This window comes from Trichechus manatus, unplaced genomic scaffold (assembly GCF_000243295.1).
Source record: "Trichechus manatus latirostris isolate Lorelei unplaced genomic scaffold, TriManLat1.0 scaffold00105, whole genome shotgun sequence".
NCBI lineage: Eukaryota > Metazoa > Chordata > Mammalia > Sirenia > Trichechidae > Trichechus > Trichechus manatus.
Window position 1 is genome coordinate 3,762,542 of NW_004444041.1, and position 20,045 is coordinate 3,782,586.

The window sequence follows — 20,045 nt, forward strand, 5'->3', positions numbered from 1 at the left end:
ATAATCTCCTAAAAGCTCTCTTTGCTTCCATCATTGCCTCTCCAATCAATTTTCCAAAGAACAATCATAGGGTATATATATATATTTACTATGATCCTTTGGTGTTTATCAGAGTCTAGAGTAAAAAAAAGCAACTTCTCAGGACCAATGGTTTCACGAGTTGAGAAGTTAAAAATGGAGCTGTATAATTAGTACATGCATTTCTCAAACATCTGGCATATCATATTGTTTAGTGATCATTAATTCATGGCAGTGAACATCCAACAGATTTAATCTCTGTAAAAGACAGAAACATTTCTCAACATTTTTCTTTCTTAAGCAAATCAATTAATTCTCATCTGGGGGAGACTCTAGCCAATATTAGCAAAATCCCTGCTCAAGCAACCTGGAAACTCAGGAATTTCTTTACGATTTGAGTTTATATGTTTGAAATAACTGGACCACAACCCAATTGATTTTTGAGGTATTGATTTTCAATAACTAATTAAGAGTACCCAGGGTAGAATCATTCAACTATGGTGTGACTGGCACTAGATATTATTGAAACATTCAAAACTCTCTTAGAATGGCTAATTTGGTAGCCATGCATAGGCACAGTCTACTCATAAGGAAATTATACTTTGATGACTACAAAGCAGTTTCCTACAGGGTCTCCTTAACTATTGTTTCACCTTCTACAACAGTTGATTTAATTCATCAGTACATTTTTCTACTGGATTTTTAAGGATGAATAATAGCAAAAAAAAAAAAAAAGAAAGCAGGGTCCAGTGAACATTTTTTGAAAAGGTCTAGATAGTAAATATTTTAGTTTTTGTGGACATGTAGTCCCCGTTGCAATTACTAAAATCTAAAGTTATAGTGCAAAAGCGGCCACAGATGATAGATAAACAAATAGGTGTGGCTGCATGCCAATAAAACTTTACTTACAAAATCTCTTGCCAGACCTGATTTAGCCCATAGGCTGTGGTTTGCTGGCCCCTGATCTAAGGGGGCACTTATATTAATGAAACGTAACTTAAGCAAGCTTTCCAAAGTAAAAGCATTAAATGAAATGTATATTTCTCAGGACTTCCCTTAAGTTTAACTCATGGATAGTGTAGATCTTAACTTTTAAGCCCCATTCTACATTACCCAGGGTGGTATGTTGGAAAGAATATGGGATTTTCAGTTAAAGGGTCTGAATTTAGATCTCGTTCCATTTGCTAGCTGTATGACCTTGAACAAAGGGTTAAATTTTTCTTAGTTCTTTCTACATAAAATGGGGCTATAATAATGTTTGGTTATGAGAATTACAAGGGATAATATTAATGAAAAGGATTTTTAAATATCACCTCTAAATCCTAGTTAATGTTATCACTACCCTGGATTGTTGGTTAACAAATGCCGTTTTCCTCTCCGGGAGCATGCTCACAGGTAACCCTGCACTTTTCATAAATGAGTAGGTTAATCAAAGAGGATCTGGCTATATAAGTTACTTCATTAAAGGAACTGAATTATCCAAGAACCATAAGGCACATTTATAGAGGGAAAGAAACCTCTAAAATAGTTAAAAAGATTAAGAGAAGTTGTAGTAACCGACATAAGTGATAATAGAAATTTAAAAGAACATTAACCAAAACCAATCCAAACCCATTGCTGTAGAGTTGATTCCGACTCATAATGACCCTATAGGACAGAGCAGGACTGCCCCATAGGGTTCCCAAGGAGCCACTGATGGATTTGAACTACCGACCATTTGGTTAGCAGATGAGCTCTTAACCACTGCGCCACCAGGGTTCCAGAAGAACATTACACGGCAAAAAATTAGAGAAAATTTAAGCAGTGGAAGATGAAAGATAAGTCAAGGGGCAAAACAAAAATAGGCCCAACAATGGGAGTTTAAAAGGGAAAAGAATAAGGCACTGTTAATGAAAATAGATCTCATTCAAGGTAAGTATCAGAGTCTATAGGCAAAGACCTGAATAGGAAACTTTAGCTTTGGGTTTATCTCTCCTCGTTACCAGTGTGGCCATTTTACCTCCTACACTTTGTTTTAGTTATTGAGACTTCCCCATCTGCATCCGTATTTACTGACAAATAAGGGCTACGGAAGCATTTCAAATAATAGTCCACATTTCTATTGGTTCTGCATTCCTAATCAGAGAAAGCTTCCTTGAAAAAAATAACACCCATGTGTCCTGACTGAAAAATGAGTTAAGATAAATGAAGATTAAATAACAGACTTGTTAATCAGGATTTGGGGTAGACTTAAATTTTCACAGTCCATTTTGTCGCTCTCACTTTTGCGCTCTCTCAAGCCTGTATTCCTGCTTATACATTCTCACAACACACATCCACACCCACGCACGCCTGTCATACTTCTCTACCCAGATGGATAAAATGGACTGAAGTTTGGTGTCTTTTATAATCATTATTCACTGCCTTGGAGTTAGACAAATGAGGAGAAAATAAAAAGGATACTTTTTTTTTAAACATAGAGAAACTATTTTCTTATTTTTCTTCTTCCCGTTATGACTCATACTACCCTACCTAGGTACCAGCTTCAGGATAGGTGGATATTCAGTTCCACCATCTGGCAGCCGGAAGATTAAAAGTGAGACAGTTTAAGGAGAAACAAACAACCCAGTATATATATATATACATTTTAATCTCAAAGGAGGTATTTAAAGTAAGTCTCCTCATTCTCAAACATAGTCACTTTTTGTCACTGGATTGTATGTGGACTTGGCTCTATTAGCACAGATATAAAAACATACTAAATAATTGCATCCTTTGCTAATTTGGAGTTTGAGTAGATTTGGAAATTTGGACTTACTGGGAGAGGAGGAGTAATTAGATCTTTGGAATAAGTATAATGGGAATGGTTTGTTATGTGAGAGAAAGCATTGATTGCTTTGAGCAGAAACACTTTGAAAATTCTATAAAACCCCCTTTTTAGGGTCTCCAAAGACAGAAAATTTTCTCAGAAAAAAAGTTGAAGATGAAAGTATTAATGAAATTTCAATATTTAACTCTCTTTTATTTCCTGCATTTAAAAATGGAGGGGAATGTGTTTTGTATACTTCCTAAAAATCTAGAGAGGAAAATACATGTTTTGGTGGCAGTACCATCTCTCTTTCCTTCATTTTCAGCAATTCAGGTATTATTCTATGATGAAAAGTAGAATTTATTAGGACCCTTTCCCAGTACTGAAGGGTCCCAACTTTAATAAATCACTCTGTATTCTTCTTCAAACAAAACTTCTTTCTTCCCTGAATCTAAACCTGTGTAAGACCCCTCCAGTCAAAGGTAAAGGATTCCTAAGAGTATGCCTTCCGTATACGTTCTTCCAAAAGGACTGAAATAATCTATCCAAACTCCTCTAAATTTTTAGAAAAAGGAAGCAAAACAGAAGAAGTAAACCTTACAGGTTTTCCCCACAACTCTCCTTACCTTAGGATAATTACTGTTGCTACTTAAAAATAGAAGCAGATAGCATAGTTATAAGTTCTGACCTTTTAATTTAATTTTACTTTTACAATAGATTCACATCATGTATCCATCTTCCCAACTCACTCATAGGAAAGTAGCTTCCGCTCGTAATACGACCATTACTTTAATCAGTGACTAGAAACGTGAAGACTTGAAGGAATGAGCTGAAAGGGATTGAAATTGGTTAACCGTAGATTGCTCTTTAGTTAATTATAGATACCTGAATTAATCAAAAATATGCACTTAGGCTCTGCAGAGCAGCTTGTCAAAATCTGCTTGCTTAAGAGTACCCTGCTTTTTGCTCTTTTTTTAATGCATTCGAGAAGAAACACTCCACTATGGTAACATATGATGAAAGTGACACTAATTTGGAATGTAAATATATGCAGGGTGTTTTAAACCGACAGCATTTTGTATGTAAAAATACTTTCTAAAGCATATACTATATTTGAAATTCAATTGACAGAGAATAAAGCAATAGCAATCATTTTATTCTAATTTTTAAAGTGTACTTGGGAAGAGGGTATTTACTCAATGATATAATTTTTTTTTTTTTTTTTGCTTTGTAAGAGAAGAGCACATATCTTGGTTATGTTTTAATGCTTGGCTTTGAACTGGGACTGGTTGAAAATTTGGCTTTTCTTTAGGTCAGATCATATGAAATAGATAATATTCAAACATTTTATTTTTACCTAAATAAAGGGTCAGTTCACATAGTTTCACCAAAAGCATAGGGCTTCCTTAAAGGAACAACATCCCCCAAAGGAAAGGATACTTTTTTTAAAAAACAGCAATTCTTTTATGTTTTGTATATTCTGAATAACCTCTTAAGTTTTGGAATTGTAACACTTGTAATTGGTACAAATGGTTCGCGCTCAACTACTAACCCAAAGGTTGGTGGTTTGAATCCACCCAGTGATGCCACAAAAGAAAGGCCTGTTGATTTATTTCCATAAGATTCCAAAAAAAAAAAAAAAAAAAAAAAAATCCAAACCCATTGCCATTGAGTCAATTCCGACTCATAGCAACTCTATATTGAAAATCCTATGGAGTGTAGATCTGCTCTGAAACGCATGAGGTCGCCATGAGTCAGAATCAACTCTATGACAATAAGTTTTAGTTTAATTTATTAAATAAATATTTGTTCACCCAATTGCCCATGCTATTTTCTGGAAATCAGGTGGACACCTTTGGAATCCACATGGATTTAATTATCTATTCTAATGTCCTTAATATAGTTTAAGTGTTGAATACAGCTATTAGTTTGCCAGGACAATGTAATGAGTTGATAAATTCATAATGCATATATTCACCACCACAGTCAAAATATGAAACATTTATTTCACCCTGCCTCATGCTTCTTTACAATCAATGCCCCCTCCTCTGCCCCTTCAAGAAGCCACTGAAACCACTGATCTGATCACTATAGCTTAATTTTGCTTCTCCTAGAACTTATGAGAATGGAATAATATGTAGTATGCACTTTTTTCCCCCTGGCTTGAACCAGCATAATGTTTTGGGAAGTCACCTATGTTGTTGTGATGTCAGTGGCTTATTTCCTTCCATTCCTATGTTTTAGGATTCCATTATATGAATATATCATAATTTGTTTATCTATTTATCTATTCACCTATTGATGGACATATGGGTTGTTACCAGATTTTGGCTATTAGGAATAAAGCTGCTAGGAATACTGTATGTTGTTGTTGTTAGGTGCCATTGAGTCGGTAATGACTCATCGCCACCCTAGGTACAACAGAACAAAACACTGCCCAGTCCTGTGTCATCCTCACCATCATTCTTATGCCTGAGACCACTGTTGCAGCCACTGTGTCAATTCATCTCATTGAGGGTCTTCCTCTTTTTCTGATGACCCTCTGCGTTACCAAGCATGATGTCCTTCTCCAGGGATTGGTCCCTCCTGATAACATGTGCAAAGTATGTGAGACAAAGTCTCGCCATCCTTGCTTCTAAGGAGCATTCTGGCTGGACTTCTTCCAAGATAGATTTATTTGTTCTTCTGGCAGTCCATGGTATATTCAATATTATTTGCCAACACCATAATTCAAAGACATCAATTCTTATTCGGTCTTCCTTATTCATTGTTCAGCTTTCCCATGCATATGCGGTGATCGAAAACACCATGGCTTGGGTGAAGCATGCCTTAATCCTTAAAGTGACATCTTTGCTTTTCAACACTTTAAAGAGGTCTTTTGCAGCAGATTTGTCTAATGCAATGTGTCGTTTACTTTCTTGACTGCTGCTTCCATGGGCGTTGATTGCAGATAGAATGAAATCTGTTACCACTTCACTCTTTTCTCTGTTTATCATGATGTTGCTTATTGGTCCGGTTGTGAGGGTTTTTGTTTTCTTTATGTTGAGGTGTAATCCATACTAAAGGCTGTAGTCTTTGATCTTTCACCGGTAACTGCTTCAAGTCCTCTTCACTTTCAGCAAGCAAGGTTGTGTCATCTGTATAAGGCAGTTTGTTAATGAGTCTTCCTCCAATCCTGATGCCTCATTCTTCTTCACAGAGTACAGCTTCTTGGATTGTTTGCTCAGCATACAGATTGAATAAGTATGGTGAAAAGATACAACCCTGACACACTTTTCCTGATTTTAAACCATGCAGTATCCCCTTGTTCTGTTTGAATGACTGCCTCTTGGTCTATGTACAAATTTCTCATGAGCACAATTATACGTTCTGGAATTCCCATTCTTTGAAATGTTATCCATAATTTGTTATGATCCACACAATTGAATGCCTTTGCATAGTCAATAAAGCACAAGGAAACATCTTTCTGGTATTCTCTGCTTTCAGGCAAGTTCCATCTGTCACGAGCAATGATATCCCTCATTCTATGTCCTCTTCTGAATCCAGCTTGAATTTCTGGCTGTTCCCTGTTGATGTACTGCTGCAACTGCTTTTGAATGATCTTCAGCAAAATTTTACTTGCATGTGATATTAATGATATTGTTCAATAATTTCTGCATTCTCTTGGATCACCTGTCTTTGGAATAGGAGCAAATATGGAGCTCTTCTAGGCAGTTGGCCAGGAATGCTGTACGCAAGACTCTAAGTTTTCATTTCTCATGGGTAAGTACATAGGAGTGGAATTGCTAGGTCATGTAGTAAATGTATGTTTAATTTTATAGTAAATTGCCAAACTGTATTTCAGAATGGTAATATCCTGATTTTTGTTCAATATCCTCTGTATTATTAGTTTTCTTGTTGTTACTGTAACAACTTATCACAAATTTACCTGCTAAAAACAACACAAATTTATTATCTTAGAATTCTAGAGGAGAGAAGTCCAAAATGAGTCTTCTGGAGGTAAAGTCAAGGTGTTGGTAGGGCTGGTTCCTTCTGGAAATTCTGAAGGAAGTATCCCTTTTCTTGCCTTTTAGAGCTTCTAGTGGCTGCCGGTACACCTTGTCTTGTAATCACTACAACCACTTGCTTGTGTCTTCACACGTCCTACTGTCTCTTTGACCTCTTGCCTCCCTCTTATAAGGACCACTTAGGACATATCCAGATAATCCAGGATAATCTCCCCATCTCAAGGTCCTTAACCACATCTGCAAATTCCCTTCTGCAATTTAAGGTAACATTCCCAGATTCTGGAGATTAGGACATTGATGTTTTGTGTGCCATTATTCAGCCTACCAGAGCCTCTAGCCTTCTAACCACATAATTTCAACAAAAATTACTCATTTAGCCAAACTCTAAAGTGCGTAAAATGTCTCCCCAGGTTTAAAATATGCTGTTAATTTGTGGTTACTGTGTGCCAGATGAGGAGCCCTGGTGGTGCAGTAGTTTAAGTGCTTGGCTGCTAACCTAAAGGTCGGCGATTTGAACCCACCAGCCACGCTGAGGGAGAAAGATGTGGCAGTCTCCTTCTGTAAAGATTTACAACTTTGGCAACTCTATGGGGCAGTTTTACTCTGTCCTACAGTGTCTCTATGAGCTGGAATTGACTCACTGGCAGTGATTTTTTTTTTTTTTTAATGCCAGATACTGTGCTAAACACTTTGTATACGTAATCTCTAATCCTCACAGCAGTGCTATAACATAGTTTTAAATATCCCCAGTTTAAGATGAAAAAAGAGACTTTTGTGCACACTTTTGCACAAGGTCACACTATGGCAGAGCTAGAATTTAAACCTGTGCGATCTTACTCAAAAAGTCCATACTGTTAACCATTACATTTCATGGCCTTTGTCTTGTTCCATCTCTTCTAATATTTTTCTCTACAACTTAGTTACATTATAGAGATGGCTTTCTAACGTCAATTTTGATTGCACTTATTTGTTACAGTCTTAGTGCAAAGTATCATGTTAGACCCTGTTAGGAAAGAAAAATGAATTGGAGTATATAGTCCAGATAGGGGAAATTATGTAAGCATAAAAATCAAAATGATGCAATATTCAATAAGTTACATGCTGTGATGGTTAATTTTATGTGTCAGTTTGGCTAGGCTATATTTGGCCAGATACTGGACTGGTTGCTGTAATGTAACATAATGTAATGTAATGTAATGTAATGTAACGATCACTTTCCATGATGTGATCTGATGTGATCAACCAATCAGCTGAAAGTGGAGTTTTGCTGGGGCTATGGTCTGCCTCCAGAGCGTAAAGAGAGCTTTACGGCAGAGCTCTCTTTTGACTCTGTACTCTTCTCGTCGCCTGACTTATGTATCCTGGGACATAATCTTGCAGAAATCTCTGGCCTGCCACCTGACCTACAGATATTGGACCTGCCTGCCCCACAATTGCATGAGCCAATCCTTTGAAATCTCTCTCTCTTTCTATGTATATGCTTGATGTATATATCAATCACTGGTTTTGTCCCTCTAGAGAACCCAAACTAAGACATATGCTGTATGAAAGACAGAAAGAGTTGTTGGAACTTCAAAAGAGAGATAAAACGTTTAGTTTTATTTGGTAATGTTGGTGGAAGAGTACTGGGAATCCATGAGGAGACGACAGTGTTCTGGAATCAGCAAAGTCCTCATGGATTTGAGTCACTTTTGAGACAATTTTTTTTTTTTTTTAAGATTTACTGAAAACCATTGGGAAAACAGTAGCATAGTGTTTAAGAGCGCAGGCTGCTAACCAAAAGGTTGGCAGTTCAAATCCACCAGCTGCTCCTTGGAAACTCTATGGGGCAGTTCTACTCTGTCCTATAGGGTTGCTATGAGTCAGAATTGACTCTATGACAATGGGTTTTATGGATCTATCGTTGGGTACTTCTTAGTCATCACAACTTGGTTTACGTCCAGTATAATGTAAGTGGTATTCAAACATGGGTTAGAAAACTTACTAGATTGCATTCTATGTAGCAGGATGGTATTTTGAAATATTTCCAGATGTAGACTGTAAATTATTGTCCTAAGGTGAGAAACACAAAAGAACCCAGCAAGACCTAAGTCAAATTCTTGGCTTTTTAGCTCGTAAGTAAATAGTAATTTTGATAATTTTAATAGTAAAAATAACTACTTACTATGTGCTAGTTCTAGTTCTGACATTATACGAAGTGTTGTTAGTTGCTGTCAAGTTGATGTCAACTCATGGTGACCCCTTGTGTGCAGAGTAGAACTGCTCCAGAGGATTTTCTAGGCTGTGACTTTCTGGAAGCAGATCACCAGGCCTGTCTTCTGAGGAGTGTCTAAGTGGGTAGGAACTGCCAATCTTTTAGCTCATAGTTGACCACGTAATCATTTGCCCCACCCAGGGACTCCTACTAAGTGCTAAACTTTTTTAATCATAACACTGCTTTGAGATAGGTACCTTTATTATGTTCATTTTTCCAGATGAGGAAACAGAGACACAGAGAGGTTGAATAGAGTGTTTAAAATCAAATAGCTGGTAAATGTTTATACTGGGATTTGAACTTGGGCTTTCTGGCTCTTGAGACCAAGTACCTAATCATTGCATATTACTGATTGTAAGGATAGACTAAGTAGACTATTGTTAATCTACTTCAGAAACTGTACATGGTTCAAAAGCCAGCACTTTTTATTTTCATGAACTGGGCTTTATTGAGAGACCATCAATTTTTTTTGAGATTCTAAAAGTTGGGCTTTGAAAATAAAGATAACACAGGACATATGGTTTATATCAAGAGTCACAGAGTTAGCAAGAATGCAGGATAATGTAAGTCCAGAGCCTTGTTTTGTTTGTCACTTAAAGGAGATGATCAGCTAGTGGGAACAGTAAAAATATGAGAGGAACCTAGTGAAGTGGGTGCCAGAAAGGGCCCTGCCTACCTCCATTCTTTGGAGTCTAAACCTCAAAGGGAGGGCAACAGAAATCCCAGGTAAGTGTATGGAGATCTCAGAGCAAGTAAGACCATGATGGGGCTCCACAGTTCACAGATACCAAACTTCAAACTGTAGAGAAGCCCCAAGTCCAACATCATGCCTGAGTGGTAGACCCACAGTGAGAGAGGAAGAGGTCTGACAAATAGGCCCAAGGGAAACCTCCCAGAGTCTAGTGCACTCTATGTCAGTAATCCCAAAGGGGACTAGAGGTTTATGGCCCAAGGACTGGAGGTTATGACAAGATATAGCTTTCTAGTCAAGACAGGCATCAAGGGCCAAAGTGGTACACAAAGGTCAAGTGAACAAAATAGTCAGCATTGCCCATGAGAACTGAGGATGGCACATTTCATAGACATTCCTGGCCTGATGCTGAGACACACTGTGAGTCTCCTAGAGCTTAGTTTCTCCCTGAGGAGAAGAGAGAAGAATGAAATGATAGAATTTTATACCAAAAGATATTGAGGCATGTCTGGAAGTGATGGAACCACCTTGAATTAGCTATTTTAAACTTTTCATTAGAACAAACTTGGGAGCTAAGTGAAAATCATTTACAGAAAAGTTACACTTTAACAAACCTGACTTTGGTTGCCTGAGATATTCATACTCCCTACATATAAAAAAGGAAAATAAAAACATAACAACCAAGGCAATGCCCTTACTCAGCTTGATCAAGACACACTTTCCCATTGCCAGAGAGTCGATTCTGACTCAAGGTGACCCCATGCATTACAGAGTAGAACTGCATTTGATAGGGTTTTCATGACTGTAACCTTTCAGAAGCAGATTGGCAGGCTTTTCTTCTGTGGCACCGCCGGGTGGATACAAACCACCAACCTTTTGTATAGTAGCCAAGTGCAAATTGTTTGTGTACCCAGGGACCTTTTGACTCAGACAACTTGGCCATAAATATTTTTTCCTTAGATTTCAGATTCTTTTGTTTTAGGATTAGAAACGTTAGCCCTAGGATAGTCCTTAGAGATTAATCTAAGATGCTAAACTCACTTCAGATTATTAAAAAGATAATAAGAGGTAGTATGTGGGCAAAATTAATGGGTAGCATTGCTGTTGTTAGGTGCCGACAAATCGGTTCCAACTCATAGAACCTCTGTATACAACAGAACAAAACACTGTCCAGTCCTGTGCCATCCTCACAATCATTGCTATTTTTGAGCCTATTGTTGCTGCTACTGTGTCAATTCATCTTGTTGATGGTCTTCGTCTCTTTCACTGACCATCTACCTTATCAAGCATGATGTCCTTCTCCACAGACAGTTCCCTCCTGATAACACGGCCAAAGTACATGAGATAAAGTTTCGCCATCATTACTTCCAAGGAGCACTCTGGCTGTAGTTCTTCCAAGACAGACTTGTTCTTTCTTCTGGCAGTCTATGGTGTAGTCGATATTCTTTGCTAACACCATAACTCAAAGGCATCAGTTCTTTTCTGGTCTTCTTTATTCATTGTCCAGATTTCACATGCATATGAAGTGATTGAAAATACCATGTCTTCGGTCAGGTGCACCTTAGTCCTCAAAGTGACATCTTTGCTTTTCAACACTTTAAAGAGGTCTTTTGCAGCAGTTTTGCCCAATGCAGTACCTCATTTGATTTCTTGATTGTGGCTTCCATGGACATTGATTGTGGATCCAAGTAAAATGAAATCCTTGACAATTCTCCCATGTAAAAAAAGACTGTTTTCATTTTTCAAAGTCATATGGCAAAGCCATGGTTAATGGTGAGGCCAAGGTTTCTTAAAAGCAGTTCATTACTTTTACCATTAAATAATGTACAGTATATCCCATTTTATTGGGCTCTCTTCTGCTCCTCTCCTGCCCCAAGTATTGTAAAATAGCAGTATCAGATGATGTTGAAAAGGAAAGGGCTCGGGTTTGTCAGTCTTCAAGTCACACAAAGCAAGGCAATACTGGGTGTCTGACTAGTTGTTAATAACAGCTTGAAAATGTGAGTGTCACTGGGCTGTGAGTATTTTCTGAAATTAATAATTTTGGCAGTTTAATATGAGATACTTCATAGGAGAGGGGTGGGTAGGAGAAGATGCAAAAGATCTAGTTTCCATTCCCTGTTGACTGTAATCACGATTGTCACTCACCTGCTTGAACTGCTAAACCCTTCAGGAGTCTGACTGTAGAAGCCTCCTGTTAAATGGAAAAAAGTCTTCTCTGCCTTTTAGCAAATCACAGTAAACATGTCAACACATTATGAGATGTGGTAAACTTTTGAATATGTGAACATCTGATGAGAAGATCTTTTTGATCGGAACTTTTATGTTGGTCCAATAGGCAGGACTAGTTATCCACTTTATTTATTTTCAGGTATCTCAGACAGTTACACACACATGCTGGGATTCAGGGTCAGCTCTCTGTGAAATATATGGGGGAAAAAAAATAACGCATGGGTTTTTTGAGTCTTTTTCCTTCCTCTTCGTAATATTTTAAAATGGAAGGTCTTGCCTCTCGGGTGGTGCTTAGACGTTCAAAACTAGATACACTCCATCCAGTGCAAAATGCAGTTAGAGTCTTTTTTCCCCTGGGTGTTTGCAACACATTTGTGCAAGTTGTTGAAAGACTCTTGTTTTGTTGAATTTTCTTTAGCACATTCTTAGTGAGATAGTAACATTCAATATCACTGACAAATATATGGGGCATCTCTAGTAAGAGTTTTTCTTATTATTGGATTTGCAGATATTGAGGAGTTGGCAGAAACTCTAAGTACTAATTATTTAAGGAATCCAGTAAGTACTTTGATGACCTTTATTATAAATATACATATTCCAGCTAATAATAACCACAGCTGCACTTAATTGAGCACTTACTACTTTCCAGGCATTGTTCGCGGTGCTTTAAATGTGTTAACTAACAAATCACAGCAGTCCTATGAGGTGGGTATTATTATTATCATCCTCATTTTAAAGATAAGTAAACCGAGGAACTGAGAGGTTAACTACTTTGCTCTAGTTTACATAGCTTTTTTTAAAAAAAAACATTGCTGTCAAGTCAATTCTGACTCGTAGTGACCCTGTAGCACAGAGTACATCTGCCCCAGTAGGGTTTCCAAGGAGCAGCTGGTGAATTCGAACTTCTGACCTTTTGGTTAGCAGCCATAGCTCTTAACCACTGCACCACCAGGGCTCTAAAAAAAAAAAAAAAAACCTGTTGCCGTGAGTTGATTCCGACTCATAGCAACCCTATAGGGCGGAGTAGAACTGCCCCATATGGTTTCCAAGGAGCACCTGGTGGATGCGACACCAGAGTTTGTATGAGTGGTAAACCAGTAATATTTATACAATAAATACTCATATTCACCATGCTAGCTTTCTTCCACTTTTTTTAGCTTTTATTTCTTGTTTTTCTTTTTTCATTAGTCTTCCCTAAATCTCTTTATTGTTCATCCTCTCTCTTTCCCTGTCCCATCACTATCCCTTTTTCCTTTTTAATGGTCTCCATTGTTTCTCATCCTTCCCCTTCTCTTCTTCGTTTCCTTTCTCTTCATCCTAGGGTTATGTTTTTCCAAGTATCCTCTATGTAGAGGGTATAGCACTAAAAGAAGCACTAAAACAGGTTGTCCCCAAGGTTTTAATTATGGACATTGAAGAAAAGTACAGGTTAGAATGGTGGGGTTCTAACTGGGGGAGTTGGGAAAGATATTTTAACAACATTTTAGTTGAGGCTTCATCTAAAAGCATTTAAGGCATTGAATTTTCATAGGTATCCAACGTTCTGGCCCCAAATCTTTTTTCTTACCTGTTTTTGTTTCTCTAGGGGAATTAGGAGGAATAAAAAGCAAATGCTAAAGCAGGATATAGAGGTGACTCACTAACGATCAGGAGGTTTAAAATGTGAGCAAGACTGGGAGTGGGAAGTGACTCACTGACAAGCAGACCAGGAAAAATATCCATTGAGAGGAGGTAAAATTTAGTTGAAAGACAATTGGTTATGTGGTAAAGTTGATGAAGTAGAGTCTTGAATAGATGGAGTAAGAACTTACTTTGGAGGTTTGATTTGGACATAACAATGAGAATTCATCTCTCCCCCAAAAGCTTTTTTGTTCATTCCTGAAGTTCCTTTATTATTAATTCAACTACCTGTTTTAAAATACCAAAAAGAGAAGTCCTACAAGAAATAGTTAATATTCATTCAGAATGTTCAATATACCAGGCACTTAATATGAATCATTTTCTCTTAATAATAACCCCATGAAGCACACACAAATATTATCTGCACTTTTCAGATAAGAAAACTAAGAAATTAAGTATCTTGCCCGAGAATACACAGCAAGCAGGTGAAAGAGCCAGTATTCACCACAGGCTACCTGGCTGAGGGCCCATCAGCCCAACCCCTTTGCAATATTGCCTCTCATTTCCAACAAATCAATTATTTCTTAGTGAAGGCATGAGTATATACGATTTTTTACCTGGATGGAAAATATCTAAGAAAGAATGAGAGAGATAGAATGATTAGGAAAGAATTAAGGGAAAGTGAGAGACGATTGACAGTTGAACAGAAAAAAGGGTGATAATAAAGAAATAGCAGTAATTAGTAACACTTCTTGAATGTTTTCTTTGTGCTGGAAACTCTGTTAGGCAACTTGTATATGTTACTTCATTAAATCTTCACAAATACCTTATACGCATGTAGAAGTTAAGCAACATGCCCAACCTTACACAGCTAACACATGACAGAGCTAGTTTTTAAACCCAGGGAAATTAAAGAGAACTTCCTGTTGATATTTTTGGGTAAAGCTATCCCTGTGTAAAGGCACCAAACTGATCACCTTTTGGAGGGTCTCCAACCTTCATTTGTTATTTAATATTGTAGTCTAAATGATCTGTACCCTTCCAAAAATTATTATTGAGAATCAGAAGGTCAAATATAGATTAGGAGGTAGAAAGGGGGAAATTAGACAGGAAGTGATTGCATTTTCCAGGCAAGAGATGATGGTGGTTTGAACTAGGGTGAGGTGGCTATGAGGATGGAGACAAATGAACTAATTTCTTGTGAGTTTTGGAAATAGGTTTTTCTAAATATTCACTATTATTCTTATAATGTCTTGATTCTGTCCTAATCTAAAAATCTTGGGAACGGAGTTTCTCCGCCAAGTAATTCTACAATGTTGTTGTTAAGTGCTGTAGTAACATTATAACAGAACAAAACATTGCCTGGTCCTGCACCATCTTCATGATTGTTGCTATGTTTGAGTCCATTGTTTTAGCTTCTCTTATGTTCGCTGACCCTCTACTTTGCCAACCAAGACGTTCTTTTGTAGCAACTGATTTTTCCTGATGATATGTTCAAGGTAAGTGAGCTGAAGTCTCACTTTCCTCGCTTGTAACGAGCATTCTCTTGCCTCCAGGGTCGTCCCAGACCTCACCTGTATACCTTTTTACTGAGTTATATTCTGTGTTTCTTGTCATTTACCCTGAGTTGTATCCCAAGTTGTGTCCTGTTACTTCTGCATTGTTGCCCTAATAAACCACATAACTGCTGGTATAGTCTGCGAGTTCTTGTGAGTTCTATGTGACCACTGTAGCGAATTATAGAACCCAGCAGAGAAATAGAAAGTGAAATAACGGAGAAGTGGGAAGGTGGTGGTGTATTTGACCTCCACCTCAAAGGATGTCCTTACATTATCCTTTCCTTTTCATCCTTCTAAGCCTAGTCCAAATTTCATCTTGTTTATGAAGCCACCTTTAACAACCAAGCTTATAGCATTGTTTGCCTCCTATGGATTATTTCTCACCTTTTATTTAGCAAGTGTAATGCATTGATTGGTAGGGCCAGGTGTAATAGTAAATGATTTATTTTCCAGCTAGGTGTGTAGATTTCTTTACAGTAGACACTTTGACTCACTCACCTCATTGTTTCTGCAGCATACAAAAATTTTATATATAGAATTTTTCTGTATAATTGTTGCTTAGGCAATATAAATCTATTTAAGCCTTCATAGTATCTTTAAAATCTGTTAGGACAATTGGTCCTAGGTGCATATTACAGTCTAAGTCAGTCTTTCACAGATTTAAGTAATGTGGGGATTTCTTCCAAAGGAAAAGGGCTCTTATGGACCCTTAGAGATGAATGAAATTATTTTTATTATGATGATTCTTGACTAATTAAAGCCAAAATGCTGGGAATAAGTTCTCTATGCTTATAGTTCTTGTTTAAAAAAAAAACAAAACACAAATTTACCCATCAAATATGAAAAAAATTAGAAAACCAATAACATTAATTTAGTAGAACAGATGATGTTATTTTGCTAAGACTGAATCATTCTTTAGTACAGATTTCTGTGGAGCAGGTTTTTCAGAATTTGGAGCGCTTATATACATCATGAGAGCCCTGGTGGCACAATGGGTAAGAGTTCTCCTGCTAACCAAAAAAGGTCCACAGTTCACATCTACCAGTTGCTCCTTGGAAACCATACGGGGCAGTTCTACTAGGTCTTATAGGGTCAGTATGAGTCTAAACCGACTCGACAGCAATGCGTATACATCATATTTGGGATGCCTCAATTTCCCATCATTTTTCTATATTGAAACACCACAAATCCTTTCTTTTTAAAGTATGCTGTGACATAAAATGCCTTTCATTTTTAAATATAGTTTTATTGAGATACAATTCACATAATGTACAATTTTTCCATTTGAAGTGTACAATGTGTTTTAGTATATTCAAATATGTACAACCATATTCAGATATGTACAAACAATATTTTAGATTTTTTTTATTTCTTCAAGAGGAAACCCCATATCCTTTAGCTATTATTCCTACCCCATGCTCCTATTGCCCAGCCCTAAGCAACCACTAATCTACATTCTGTGTCTATAGATTTTCCTATTTTGGACTTTCCTATGAGTGGAATCATATAGTATGTGATCATTTGTGACTGGCTACTTTCATTTAGCATAATGTTTTCAAGGTTCATCCATGTTGTAGCGTGTATCTACTTCATTCATTCTTAAAGCTAAACAGTATTCAATTGTATACATATACAAAGTTTTGTTTTCCATTTGTCTGTTGATGAACATTTGGGTTGTTTCCACTTTTTGGCTATTATGAATATTGCTGCTATAAACGTTCGTGTACACGTTTCTGTGTGGACATTTGTTATAATTTATTCAGGGTATATACCTAGGAGTGGAGTTACTGTGTCTTATGGTACTTTACGTTTAATCACTTGAGGAACTTTCAAACTGTCTTCCAAAGTGGAAGTGTGTGACAGTTCTGATTTATCCACATCCTCGCTAATATTTGTTATTATCTGACTTTTTGATTCTAGCCATCTTAGTGGGTATAAAGTGGTAACTCATTGTGGTTTTGATCTGCATTTGCCTGATGACTCATGATGTTGAGTATCTTTTAATGAATTTATTGGTCTTTTTTATATCTTCTTTGGAGAAATGTCTATTCAGATATTTTGTCCATTTTTTATTGGAGTATTTGCCTTTTTATTATTGAATTGCAAGAATTCTTTATATATTCTAGATATAAGTCCCCATCAGATATGTAATTTGCAAATATTTTCTGCCATTCTGTGAGTTGTACTTTCACTTTCTTCAAGGTGTCCTTTGAAGAGCAGAAGGCTTTAATTTTGATGAAGTCCAGTTTATCCACTTTTTCTTTTGTTGCTCATGCTTTTGATGTCATATCTAAGAATCTTTTGCCAAATCCAAGGTCATGAAGAGTTACCCCTATGTTTTCCTCCAAGAGTATTATGCTTTTTTTTTTCTTACATTTGGGTCTTTGATCAATTTTGAGTTGATTTTTGTTTATGGTGTGAGGTAAGGGTCCAACTTTATTCTTTAGCATGGGGCTATTACGTTGTCCCAGTATCAGTTATTGAAAACATTATTCTTTCATTCTTTCCCATTGAATTGTATTGGTATCCTTGCAGAAATAATTTAACCCTAGATGTACAGGTTTATTTATGGACTGTCAATTCTGTTCCATTGATTTATTTGCCTAATCTTTTGCCAGGACCACACAGTCTTTATTACTGTTGCTCTGTAGTAAGTTTTGAAATTGGAAAGTGTGAGTTCTTTTCAGAATTGTTTTGGATAGTCTAGGTTCCTTGCAATTCCATATGAATTTTAGAATCAGTTTGCCAATTTGTACAAAAAAGTCCACTGGGATTCTGATAAAGATTGTATTGAAGCTGTTGATCAGTCTGGGGGCATACTACCGTCTTAACAATGTTAAGTCTTCTGATCCATGAACATAGATTTTTTTCCCTCCATTTATTTAAATCCTTAATTTATTTCATCAATGTTTTGCAGTTTTCCGAGTGTAAGTTTTGGACTTCACTTGTTAAATTTACTCCAAAGTATTTTATTATTTTTGATGCAGTTGTGAATGAAATTGTTTCCCTAATTTCATTTTTGGACTGTTCTTCATTACAAGTGTATAAAAATACAATATGTCAAAGACGGCAGAATAGTCAGATGCTTCGTGTCCTCCCTCTTACAACAAGACCCAAAAAAACCAGGTGAATCATATATATATGACAATCTAAGAATTCTAAGCATCAAAGACAAAACTGAAGAATTGGACTGAGTGACAGGTGGAAGGAGAGACAATTCAAAAACAAGGGAAACTGGGAATTTCGGATCACTGGATTGCTGATGTCCTGCTAGCTGAATCCGCACAGCACAGACATATTGAGGCAGACAGCAGCACCCCAAGCCAAAACCCACCCCATCTGGTGAAACTAAGGAGCACCGATTCTGCACGCACCTCCAGAAGCAAACAGGAACACACTAGACCTGTGAAGGTTAAGTGCAAACTCCAAAACCACCAAGTGCACCATATCCCTTCCCCCACCAGAGCAGCAGTCCCTTCTCCTCATCCATCCACCTCCCCGCTCCAACATCAGTCCAGCTGCATTCAACACCACCATGGCCCCAGAGCTGGGAAGTGACAGCCCGGTCTTTGAGTCCCTGCCCCTTCACCCAGCCACTGGCATAGGGAGTCACAGACTTGCAGCACCCTTCACCCTCCCGATAATCACCCACACCAGTGCCCTGCTGGTTGATCCAGCACAGCATCCCCTCATTAGGACAAAATGGGCAGGGCTTCCAGTTGAAGCCCATTTTCACCTGCAGCTTCCAAGTGGGAGCTGCAGATTTGTGGCATTTGACACTGCTCTGCCCCCTAAGAAGGGACCTCACCCACTCACACCAGGGGCCCGAGGGCTGGTGGTACCACCCACTCCATCTAGCAGCCCATGACAGAGGCCTGAGACCCAGTGGCACCACCCAATCCTTCCAGTTAATGGCACAGGGTGCCCAAGGACTGGCTGCACTACTCCCCCCAACCCCACTACGTGCTTTAGAGGACAGGGGCACACCCTCCATCTAGACACCCAGGGACAACTGCCAGCCCCCTGCCTTACCTGCAACATTGTCTCCCACTGCAACCGGAGGCCTGTGCCTGCTCCAAACACCTCCATGCAGCCCTACGCACCCAAGGTTGTAAGTGAGGTGTAGGTAAGCGTCTCCACACCACACACTCAGTGACTGATGACCTGGGTGCCTGTGCCCCAACCAACTGGTAAGTGGCAGAATGTACATGCAACACCCAATCCAATAAGTAGGGAGAGCACTCCCTGCACCCACAGCCAGGTGACCAGCAGAACAGATTCATCACCTCACCAAAAATGTTGCCTACATCTTCAGCAGCCCCACAAGAACACTGAACAGACTTCCAGGTTGAACAGACTCCCAGGTCATAGCTGCTATGACTACCTGGAGACAGAGTTGAGAGCTTCAACGAGGCAAGATCAATGACCAGAGTAGCACACATGTCCAGCCTACTGGGACATAGCAAAATAAAACAAAAATTGAGGATACAGTAAACAAAAATAGAACAAATAAATAAATGTAATAACTTATAGATGCCTTAGAGACAACAGGCAATATCAAATCACATAAAGAAGCAGGACGAGATGGCTCCAGCAAGAGACCAAAATAAAGAAACAGAAAAACCTTGTTGCTATGCTTGAGCTCATTGTTGCAGCCACTGTGTCAATTCATCTCATTGAGGGCCTTCCTCTTTTTCAATGACCCTCTACTTTACCAGGCATGATGTTTCTACTGGTCCTTCCTGATAACATATCCTAAGTATGTGAGACAAAGTCTTGCTGTCCTTGCTTCTAAGGAGCATTCTGGCTGTACTTCTTCCAAGACAGATTTGTTTGTTCTTCTGGTAGTCTGTGGTATATTCAATACTCTTCACCC

General features: G+C 38.1%; 1 long non-coding RNA gene across 1 annotated transcript in view; it reads left to right on the forward strand.

Moving 5' to 3' along the window:
• The window catches only part of LOC111821783 (uncharacterized), a 46,946-nt gene extending 40,376 nt beyond the window's left edge, over window positions 1-6,570 (forward strand). The window contains exon 5 of the long non-coding RNA XR_002825115.1: window positions 6,494-6,570. This is a non-coding gene — a long non-coding RNA (uncharacterized LOC111821783). The remainder of the gene's footprint in view (window positions 1-6,493) is intronic.
• The last annotated feature ends 13,475 nt before the right edge of the window (window positions 6,571-20,045 follow it).